This window comes from Dermacentor silvarum, unplaced genomic scaffold, assembly GCF_013339745.2.
Source record: "Dermacentor silvarum isolate Dsil-2018 unplaced genomic scaffold, BIME_Dsil_1.4 Seq692, whole genome shotgun sequence".
Taxonomy (NCBI): Eukaryota; Metazoa; Arthropoda; class Arachnida; order Ixodida; family Ixodidae; genus Dermacentor; species Dermacentor silvarum.
Genome location: NW_023606638.1, coordinates 230,698 through 242,403, shown reverse-complemented (window position 1 = coordinate 242,403; position 11,706 = coordinate 230,698). Strand labels below are relative to the sequence as shown.

The window sequence follows — 11,706 nt, the reverse complement described above, 5'->3', positions numbered from 1 at the left end:
ACGCAATGACGCGAGCAGAGACCAGCTGTGCTACAGACGTGGTGGACTTTCTCTTCCGTGACGCATTTCTAGTCTACGGTGCCCCACGTCAATTGCTGATTGACCGAGGCCGCGTACCTTCCTGTCGAAAGTCATCGACGACATCCTGCGCTGCTGCTCCACACAGCACAATATCCCCACGTCATACCATCCCCAAACGAACGGGCTCACGTGTACCGAGCGCTTGCATCGGACTTAAGCAGATATGCTTTCTAATTAATGGCTGACCACCGTGATTGCGACCTTGCACTGCCATATGCGGCAGATAGCCCGTAGTAGACTTGCTGCTTCCCAAGCCGATCAGAAGCGCCTTTACGACATGCGACACCGCGACGCACGTTTTGCTCCGAGTGCCCTCGTGCTCCTTTGGAACCCCTCCCGACGTATGGGCCTTTCAGAAAAGCTCCTTCCTCGCTACACGGGCCCGTACCAGGTCCTTCGACAAGTGACTGACGTCACGTACGAGATTGTGTCAGCCGGTCCCACAACATCTTTTGGCCCGTTGCCCACCGACGTCGTCCACGTTTCGAGACTTAAGAATTACCACCATTCCTCTGCTGTGGATCCTTAGTGGCACCGGATCGGCGCTTCTGCCGCCGGGGGTCATGCTACGTGGTATTCGAAGACGATGATGCAGACACTTGGATTTAGTGGAACGTACTGGCTGATCTGAGGACAACGACGTGCCTTGTTGGCTGGGTTCCATGTTGGGCAGTGCTTGCTACCCCTTGTATATACACCGTGTAAACAGTTTACCTACTGTGCTTCCACGTAACAATATATATGTCGTGTCATGTTATTCATGTTATGTCATGACATACGCAAATCATTAAAGCGCGATGAAAGGGACCTGGCTGCATACACGCCTCATACATGACGTGTAACGGTGTTGGCTAAACGGTGGATCGCTATGTTGCTTCAATGTTAATCGCATTAAAGTCAAGCGTGACATCACGAGAATGACATGCATACATGGCATGCAATGCTGCATATAGCCAGCTACCTGCAAAATGCGTCGCATAAGATCGATTCCCACAGTTTCGTTGGTGGAACATCTTAACAGTAAAATAGCAAAGTCCTGTCAGAGGCATACGCAGGATTAAATTTTGATACCGGGAGGAGTCCCCCCTCCTCCGAAAAAAGTTTATAATTTTAGAATTCAACGGCGGGAACGGAACGGCTCTCCGCAAGATCATCGCAAAGACGGACAACGCCTTCCGCCTCGTTCGCAGAATCGCAAACAGACACAGAGGCATGAAGGAAGCCAATCTCCTCACTCTTATCAACGCCTTCGTATTATGCCACTTCACGTACACGATTTCTATGCACAACTGGCTCAGAGCGGAGCGAGACAAGCTCAATGCTCTCATCCGCAAAGTAGTCAAAAGGGCTCTCGGGCTACCCATTAGGACCCATACCGAAGATCTCCTCAAGCTGGGGGTACACAACACCGCCGAGGAGATTGCCGAAGCCCAAGAACGCGCGCAACTCGCTCGCCTGACCACCACAGCGGCAGGTAAACGCATCCTCGAAGAGCTGGGTTACCCTCCAGTGGTATCTTCGAGGGTCAGTACCCCGATCCCTAGGTGCATTCGAGACAAGTTCGAAGTGGCCCCCGTGCCTCGAAACGTCCATCCCGTCCACAACGAGGGCAGACGCAAGGCGAGAGCAGTAGCAATTCTGAAACAGATCTATCAACAAGGCATCAGAGCACGCTTCGTCGACGCCGCGGAGTACAGCGATGGAAAGACCTTTGCCGTCGTCGTGGTCGACTCCAGCGGCAAGCTTTCCAATAGCGCTTCAATTCGCACTTCAGACTCCGAAGTCGCCGAGCAAGCCGCCATCGCCCTCGCCCTGCTAGACGGTCGTGGGTCTGAGATCTACAGCGATTCCAAAACGGCAGTTAGGGCTTTTCAGAAGGGTCGCATCGCCGAGCAGGCTGCTCGTCTTCTTAGCGTCTCCAATCCGGATGCTCTCACGCATCATTCGATTCACTGGTTTCCCGCTCACGTAGGGTCGGTCGAGGGTGCTCCGCCGAACCTCAATGAGTCTGCTCACGAGGCTGCGCGCGACCTCACCGACCGCGCTTCCTCTGTAAGGAGAGCCGACACCCCTCCCCCCTACGGCCACAGGGATGCTCCCGCTACTCACAACGAGGTGACAAAATTTTTCTACATGTCCAGAAGGGTCTTTCCACCCCCTCACCCCAAATTGAATAGGGCGCAAGCTGTTTCGCTTAGACTTTTACAGACCGGCACATATCCGTGTCTGGCCGTTCTGCACGAAGTTTACCCTGACGTATATCGCGACGACGCCTGCCCGTCCTGCGGGCAGACCTCCACTCTAGCCCACATGCTCTGGGAGTGCGGGTCGAGATACCCCAAGTTCAGCAAGGATGAGTGGGACTCGCTTCTGCGTAGCCCCGCTCTAGACAAGCAAATCCTGGCTGTCCGGTGTGCCCGCGACCGGGCTGGTGGGCTAGACCTGCCGGTCCCGACGTGGGACTAGCCGGGTGCGCGACGAGTTCGCGTCCTCGCCGGACCTGTAATAAAAGTTATTTCACTCACTCACTCATTTTAGCATGTGCCTGTTATGAAGATAATTTTCCCTGCAGGACACGAATACCGAGCGTTTGTAGCAGCTGTTATTGTTATTATTCATTATTATTATTATTATTATTATTATTATTATTATTATTATTATTATTATTATTATTAGCAGCAGCAGCAGCAGCTCCCGCAACCATACCTCAACATAACGTGCTCAGATTTGGTAAGAAATTGGTGCTAGGTACATTTGGTTCTTCTGAAATTGTCGAAATCCGCGTAGGGACGACGTGCCTCACGCTGTAAAGATTTTCCCAAGATGGCGACGTCGCGAGCGGTGTCTCCACCCTGTAAACCTGTAACCCGGCAAAGTATAGCCATCTCGCGGATTTGTGCTATGATGATTGCGTGACGTACGTACCAGCTGGGACTGATCTTGGGTATAGGGCCCATCGTAAAACACTTTCGCGTTAAAATGTAGGCAATTCCCGTGGTTATATATATATATATATATATATATATATATATATATATATATATATGCAACCCAGTGTGCAGCTCTTCAATGAACCTCTTTGACGCCAACTTGGGTATATGTGTATATGCCACTTGATGACAGGTTATGGCTATTCGGATACTTGGATAATCATCGTAGATTAGTCTTTCGGATTTTTTATATCTTATTTCAACCAAACACGCTGAATCATAGTGATAACTTTAGTATAGAACAGAGCCGTTAACCAACACATGTTTATTTATTTATTTATTTCCCCTTAAGGCCAAAGGCATTACAGAGGGGAGTGGGGAAAATACAAACAAATACAACAGCAAGATACAGTGAGTAATAATAACAATTTCGAACAGGCATGTACTTAAGTAATGGTTGTTAGTGCTTCGCGAAAACGTTGGTTATCAATGATTGATACAATGTCAGCAGGAAGGTGGTTCCACTCGATTGCTGTGCGCGGAAGGAAGGACTCAGAAAATGTTTTCGTTTTACAAAATGGAATACCTACCTTGTAGCGATGATCTATGCGATGGGACATATATTGCGGTGATAGAATAAGTATGTCGTGAAGAAAGGTATGGTAGTATATGTTATGGAATAAATTCAAGCGGCTAAACCTACGACGGGCTGCTAGAGACGGAAGCGAGAGGCTGGCTTTCATGGCTGTTATGCTAGCAGTGCGATTGTAGTTGGAGAGAATGAAACGAGTCGAGTTATTCTGAACAAGTTCCAGGGCAGTGATTAATTTTACATGCATAGGATCCCATACAGAAGCAGCATATTCAAGCTTTGGTCGTATTAAAGTTTTGTAAAGTATTAGTTTAACTGAAGAAGTAACAGTGGAAAAGTTGCGACGTAAGTATCCTAGCATACGGTTAGCGTTGTTAATAATGTATTCTGTGTGCACTGTCCAATTTAAATTACATGATATATGAACACCTAGGTATTTGTAAGATGTTGCGGCAGTATAGGTGACCATACATGTAAGCCCTTTATTCATCATATTCTCTCCAGCGGAGCGAGAGCCGGCATAGAAGGCGACTGCCATCCTTCTCTCCTGCCGTTGCTAGATGTTCCAGAAGTAGTTCTTTTAGAAGGTTGTTTACTGCATTCTATATTTCTACACATATTAATGATATTGTATCTGAGGTTGGTGCTAAATGAATGCTTTTATGACATTAAGATGACGATGGCTGCAGTGAAGGCAGTAAGTTTGCTTCCGAATCCTATAGTATCACAAAAAATTATTTAGTGGGCAAAAGCTCCAGACATAACACTGAAAACCCTATGAGGCATATTTTATTCACTGGGGGCGATGGAGAGTATGCATTCAACGGCCGATGAGTTGTCAGAACGTAATACATCGCACTACACATGAAATGCCATACGGTGGCTGGCTAAATGTAATGCCACAGCGAGAAAATGGATTCAAGCTGTTGATGATATTTTGTGTGCCTTAGCGGCCCGATTATCGCACAGTCCAATATATATATATATATATATATATATATATATATATATATATATATATATACACACAGGGTGTCCCAAGATTTCAAAATATGCAAAGTCCACGTGCGTAGCTGGCCAGCACCAAGGTACTGTTTGCCATCGCTTGGAGATACTCCGATAATTTTTTGCATTCCACCTAATTACATAATTAGTCTTAGATAATCAGTGTCAATGAGAAAATTGTAGAACAGCCCTTACAAAAATTTTTCTTGAGAATGCATTGAAATATCATTGGTCAATGTTGAGTATCTTATTGAGCATTCATTAGGAGTTTGTTGGGATATCATTGAGCAAAGTGTTGAGGGCTCTTGAATATTGGCCACTGAAATTTTATTGAAACACAACTGGGCAAGTCAATGTTGAATAGTTGTTGGGTTAGTATTGAAAGCACATTGTGCTTAGCCATATCATTGTGTAATTTCTGTTGAATTTCTGTTGGGTTTCCATTGATGCAGTCTTGAAATGCTGTTGTGATTGTTCTGTTGACCATTTGTTGAGTGATTATTGACACAGCATTGAAAAGTACATTATGCACCTGTTGAGATGGCATTGATATTTCGAAAATTGCCACTGAAATATCATTGATATTTTGTTGGGCTTGTGGCATTTTAGTGCACTTAATTTTGAAATTGCTTTGCTATTTGCACTTGCATGCCCCGGTGCCCCCTCACATAACTTTCCCTAATCCGAACGGAAGCAAAGGAGCCACTGACATATTTCATGTACCCTAATATGTAATATAGCGTGTACATGACACATTATTACAGTATATAAGGCACAACTGTATGAAACCTGAAGACATACGCTAGTGCCTACAGTGCTATTAAGTGTAAGGGAGCAGAACTATAGCACACATGCTGAAAAAAATGTAGCAAAAGCATACACATGCCTAGTTAAACACGCAACATTTTTTTCTGGAAGATATACAACACCACCTGCACTTACAGCATAAAAAAAGCTTCCTGTGCCTGTACAGCACAGCACAAAGCAGGGTCATGAGAACTGAAAAGCAGAACTTAGTGGGTTTATTAAAACTACGATGATGATGGATGAAATTGATAAATTTTACAACGTTATCAATCTTATTGGCTACCTAAGGGACTCTTTGAACTTGACCTACAAAGATGTACAGCAATGTTAAAAACAAACGGAAGATGGAAACCTATAGCCTTCTTGCAGGAATAAACAATGCAAATAGTCTTATGTGTCACAATTTTACGAGCACTTTGGCAATTTGGTGTATGTACAGACTTGACAAACAGCAGCTCAAACAGAGATGCGAACGCTGAATTAAGATAAGAATACGCACGAATGCTCACTCAACTTGAAGTTTATTACAGCAGAAAGAATTATATTTCATAATTACAGCAGAAAAAAATATATTTTGTAAAAACAACAGTCAAGTGACTCAAAGGCAGACCTTAAGCATACCCTTGTAACTAACTTTGAACACATGAACTCTTGGCTTGCATGCATAAATACAAAAATGAAGACCACTGGATACCTTACAGTAAAATGCTTCACACACCCAGTAAACACTCACAGAAGGGTTTACGGCTGGCTGTGAGTAGGCAAAATAACAAGTAGACTGGAAACAAATGACTGCATGTATATATATACAAAACACCTGAATCGTGCTTTTCAGAGGTAAACTTCTAAAACATTTGTGCTGTAAAAGCAGCTTACCTCCCTGGCATAAGTCAAGAACTGCACAGTATTTCAAGACAGTAGAGGCTTGGGCTAGTCGGTGCATACTCGAGAGGGAAACAGCGCAAAAGTACACAAGACAAGAAGGGACAAGAAGCGCTGGTGTGTGTCTCCCTTGTGTTTTTTCGCGCTGTTTCCCTCTCGAGTGTGAACAGTATTTAATTTCTTGTGTTACTTTTGGGTACGGAAGAGTTTACTGGTGGCATTTTCTAATTTAGTGAGCTCATCAGTGAATTTGTTTCTGGACTTGAACAAAGCTAATGAAATCATTTCTTTGGGCCTTTTTCACTCTACACAGCAACTAACTGGTACCTCGGTCAATAAAAAGCTAACGCAAGGCTAATACTTTCAATGATATAATAAAGTGACATAAAATACACAGACAACTGGAGTGACACACAGCTAACGCAATTCCCAACAGTGAAATAAAAGGTCACCTGCATCATCAAAGAGCCCAGAACGACTCATTATAAAGCATGAGAAAAGGTTTCAATAACTGTACAGCCAGATTGGAGAGCTAGTAAAGAACGCAAATAAATGCACATACAAAACACCATTCACCACACTTGCGCACATAAATATATATAATTCAACCAGCATTTCGCTGCATAAATATATAAAAGTTGCGACAAAGCAGTAACTGAAAGACGGAAGGAGCTGCACTACCCATGTTGAAAAAAAAATATCGAAAGTGACATACATGCATATTTAATCTGACAGAAAACGTCTTTCCAGGCTATATATTACAAAAACTGTACAACAACGTTAAGAACAAACGAGATGAGAAGCTATACCATTCTTGCAGAAATGAATAGTGCAAATAACTTCATGTATCTCAATTTTACGGATACTTTGGTAATTTGGTGTGTGTACATACTTTACAAACAGCTCAAACAAAGATGAGAACGGTGAAATAAGGTAGGAACACACAATAATGCTGACTCTACTAGAAGTTTGTTCGTGACAACAAAGATATTAAGCACACTGGCCAACTTGACAAAGAAATAGCCATGCATGCGTGGCAGACAGCCCGGTGCAACAAAAAAAAACGAACGAAAGACGTGTTTTGTAGTATAAATATGCAGGTAAAAAAAACAGTGAAAGATCTCCTATAAGTTATACCACCAAACAAGGAGAGCTCTTTTAAAAATCCCAACTCTTTCCCATTAAGAGCAACAGATAGCTTATGCATTTGTCTTCTTTGCAATCAATAAATAAGGCTTCCATAATTTCTCTTGTGTTCTGGGGTCTTTGTGATGAAACAATTGTTCATTCTACCCCTTACAGCAGAGAACACAATTTTGTTTAAGCACGAAGGCCACGCATACATGGTTTCTTATCTTTGTCAAGTTCCAATGTGTTTACAACCTGTCTTCAAGAATAAACTTCTAGTTGAGTCGGCGCTTGTATATGTTCCTACTTATTTCATTATCCTCGTCTGTGCTGCTGTTTCAAGTACGCATGTACCACTTGGTTAGGCTGATAAACATTCTCACAAGAAAAAGGAACTACCTCCACTCACAAGGTAGCCAATTCTTTACAACTAAAAGGCAGAACACATCGAAAGTAAGCCTTCACAGCGTCCATGAAAGTAAGTATTCACAGCGTCACAGCGTACACCACAGGGCAGAATAAAAAATAGTTAAAAATCCCACTTGACGCAGAGTGGCAACAGAGATGCGAGCTTCCTGGTGAATCAACCGCAGATCAATGGATGTCTCTTGCGAGAAACGACGCCAAGCTGTTCTTGACGAACGACACGTTAGCACCTGGACTTTTGGTGCATGTGTAACCTGTAGAGAAGGGAATGTAGACAGAATTAGATAATGCAAATTAAAAATCTGTCACACAATATACATAACCACGCACTAAATATTAGTACACACTACACTAGCAATTAAAAATTTGCGTCTCTTTCAAGAGGGCCGTCACGAAAATGATGAAATGGATTGTTACAGTAAATGTTACCAAAGATACGCACAGCGATGTTTGTTTCACACCAGTGAAATATATTCCCGGCTCTCTCACAACACGAAAGACCATGCTATAGTACACAGCCGATACCAAGCAGCAGTCCGAATCTTCGGGAGCAGCAGGGCAGACCTAAAAATTCGCCGAGAGCGATGCGCGCGCGAGCGTGCTAGCGAGAACCGGCACCGCTTCTTTGAAGCTTAGTATCCGCTGCTGCGTGGCTAAGAACATTCCGCGCGATTTGTGTGCCACGCGTTGCGTACGCGTCCTACATGTGCGCATTGCACGCTTGCGTCTGTGCAGTGAGCTATCTTCATGAACGTGCCATTCCTCGCCGCGCTAACGGTGCTCGAGTGCGGCGCTTAGCTTGAGCCGCCGATGAGCCGTCTGGCGTTCCTTTCGTTTCTGCAAGCAACGCACATTCGAGTCGGCCCAGCTCAAAGAGGTATCAGAGAACGGCGGCGCGCTTGAGTTATCGCCTATTAAAAGCGTGCAGTACGCCTTAAACGGCAACACGTCACGTTTGATAAATATGCTTACTGCGGTTGGGGTGGCGATGTGTGATAAGGCAAGCCCGTCGGCGGCTTTGCCGACGTCGCCACCACGCCTCTGTTCACTTACGATGTGTATCCGTGTAATCATCGCGCCGATGCAGGACTTATCGGTAGGCTGTTCTCCACATATACCGAAAAGGCGAAATATATTTTGCAGCACACCGCGACATTAGCCACAACGCAAATAGAGGCGCAGTTAACGACTACGCGAGAAAATGTGCACACTAGCCTTAAGGTATACGATGAGCCACTACAGATTAAGAATATTTTTTTAAATATCGCAGTGTCGCTCCAAAGGCGAAGCAGCGATTGCGATAGCAAATTAGTAGATAATATTACGAACATTTCAATCGAAGCAGCGGCGGCAGCAAGCTTTCGCTCCAGGGCATGCGGTTTGCCTGCAGAAAGTGAACGGTGTGCTTAACATCTCACGATCGTCCAAGTGAAGAAATAAACGCGGCTATGTGCTCAAGAAAACGAAATCACTTACCTGTGTGCAGAAGTTAGGCTGCGGCTTTGTTCGCCTTCCTTCCATCATGAATTCTGCCACGCAACTCATCAAAACTGCCAGGCTCGAACATCACCCGAAGACCAGTAGCTGCGTCAGCAAACGTCTTCAACGGATAAACATCCCACTTATCATCATAGAGCAATTTCACTAAAATTTGCGTCATGATGTCCAAAAAAAAAAAGAAAAATGCTTCCAACAAAGCTCGCGCGGGACGAACCACCGCACAAGTTCAAACGAGTGACAGAGTCGAAAACCAGTCGCAGCCTCAGTATCGTATTAAGTTAATAAAATCGTTCCTACTAAAAATAACCACTAAAATCCATAAATAATGATTGATAATTTTTGTTCATAGAAGACATAATAAATTTTGAAGGAAAACTTAATTTGTAGCTAAAAAATAAATAATACGATTAACAAAATTGCGACTACGAAACTAATGGCACACTGAATACCGTTGCAAAAGACTGCTCACAATTAGAGTGTACCAGGCCCCGGAAACTCTCGAGTTCACCAAATGGCCACAGAGGGCGAAAAATCAACCGCGGCGCGTTCCAGCATAAGCGCGCAAGTGGAGCTACTGTAATTTGGTCGAATACTTTAGTTTGTATTTTTTCTGCTAGGGGCGCTCAACACGACTCAATATTTGAGCTATTAATGTACATATAATAACCGACATACACAATTACAGTGTCATTTTTTTACAAAATAAGGAGTCTATTGTATTTATTAGACTTCTGTTATTAAAGTCCGTGCTTCGTTACTTGAATAAAGGTTTTGAGGCCGCACTGACATGTGATTAGCGGCAGCCCACTGGTATCGATTGCAGTCCGTGCCGTTTATCGATTGAAATTGTACGGCGGTTATATTTGCGAACGGGGTGGTCGTTTCCTTTGAGCAGCATCACGCAGGTTCATTTTAATTAGATATCAATAATACCTCAGCCAGTTTATGCGTCCAACATTCGATAGCTGCCACCAAGCGAACGTGTTTAAAGACGGTGAACTTTCTCAGCTGCGGCGTTTCACTGGCGGCTGCATGCACGGCTTCCGCCGTTTGTGATCTGCCGCGTCTGGCCGCGTTGCGTCTGGTTGCTCGAAAAAAAAAAAGTGCTGGCCAGCACGAAAATTCATCGCTGGAACCGAGCACAGTCTGCTTGAAGACTACCCACGAAAGCGGATTAACCTTGCAGCCCCTGGGCTTGTGCGCCGGTGAGTAAAAAAGCAGTGCTTCGCATTTTCAACATTGAATTTCTTTGCATGCGAGGCGGATAAAGCAGATTCCTGTCGTCGTCTCTTAAAAGTAGAAAATAGTAATAATTCTAATGTTATTGCCCTTCCAAAGCAATTCAAACGAGGCTCTTGCTACTTTGCCAAGTTGCTAAAATTGCTAACATGAGTACAGCATAAATAATAAAGTTTGGGCTGTTTCTGCATAAATGATACACCGCGATAAATTCACTGCACATAAGTGACAAGTGTACTTCCGGTGATACAGTTAGATTAACTGCATTTGAGACATAATAAAATGACTGTGTTTATTACTAGTATCTGGCAGACACAATTGTCATCTAATCGAGACTTGACTAAGCACAGCCCACACAAGGACACCACTGAAAGAAATGCACACTCAAAACAGTGTTGTGTGTGTGTGTTTGTGCGTTTTTCTGTCATGAAGCATTTCGTGCACTGTTCTCTGTCATACATGAATCACAAGCTCACCCTCACTTCCACCATAGTAATTGAGGCTCTTTTTTCTTTTGACTTCAGCCTCCAAGACGCTGCTCATATTTGGACTCATCCCTTTGGACTCTATTGTCTCTGGACGTACAAGTCAATCGTGAACGTGTCACCACTGGAAGTAACATCAAGGGCCAGAATCCTCACAGGGTATGTTTCTGAAAACCTCAACTAGAACCGTGATTTGTTCATTTATGGGACTAACTTTTGTTTCACCATTTTCTGCTTGCATGTGTGTCATGGCTTTGTCCTTTTTCTTTTCAGGAAGACGGACAAAAGATAGATTGTTGGTCTGCAAGTTGCCCACGCTAAGCCACAAGAAGCTCAACTGTCACCATAATGACAACAGGTCCTCTTGAACTACGTGCCTCACCATGAAATGTTTGGAAGTTTACCAGATAGAGGGATGTGAGCCCTATTAGGAAAACAGCAGTCTACAGTTCTGTATCGTACCGAGCGAGAATGAGAAATTTTACATATAAGCTTAGTTGCTTTTAAGGGCATTTTATGGCAATCGGAGAAGTAACATGTTGAGTCCCAACTTGTTTCTTTTCCAGTCATTATGGCCATGACGACCAGAACAGAAACAATGCAGCAAGCTCCTACTTGCTAATGCACAAAC

General features: G+C 44.0%; 1 long non-coding RNA gene across 1 annotated transcript; it reads right to left on the bottom strand.

Moving 5' to 3' along the window:
* Positions 1-5,660: 5,660 nt before the first annotated feature.
* Positions 5,661-9,985, bottom strand: LOC125941951 (uncharacterized). The gene is made up of 3 exons (XR_007464695.1): positions 9,328-9,985; positions 9,181-9,235; positions 5,661-8,105 (listed from the first exon to the last, which is right to left on the bottom strand). It is a non-coding gene; the product is annotated as an uncharacterized LOC125941951 (long non-coding RNA).
* Positions 9,986-11,706: the final 1,721 nt, after the last annotated feature.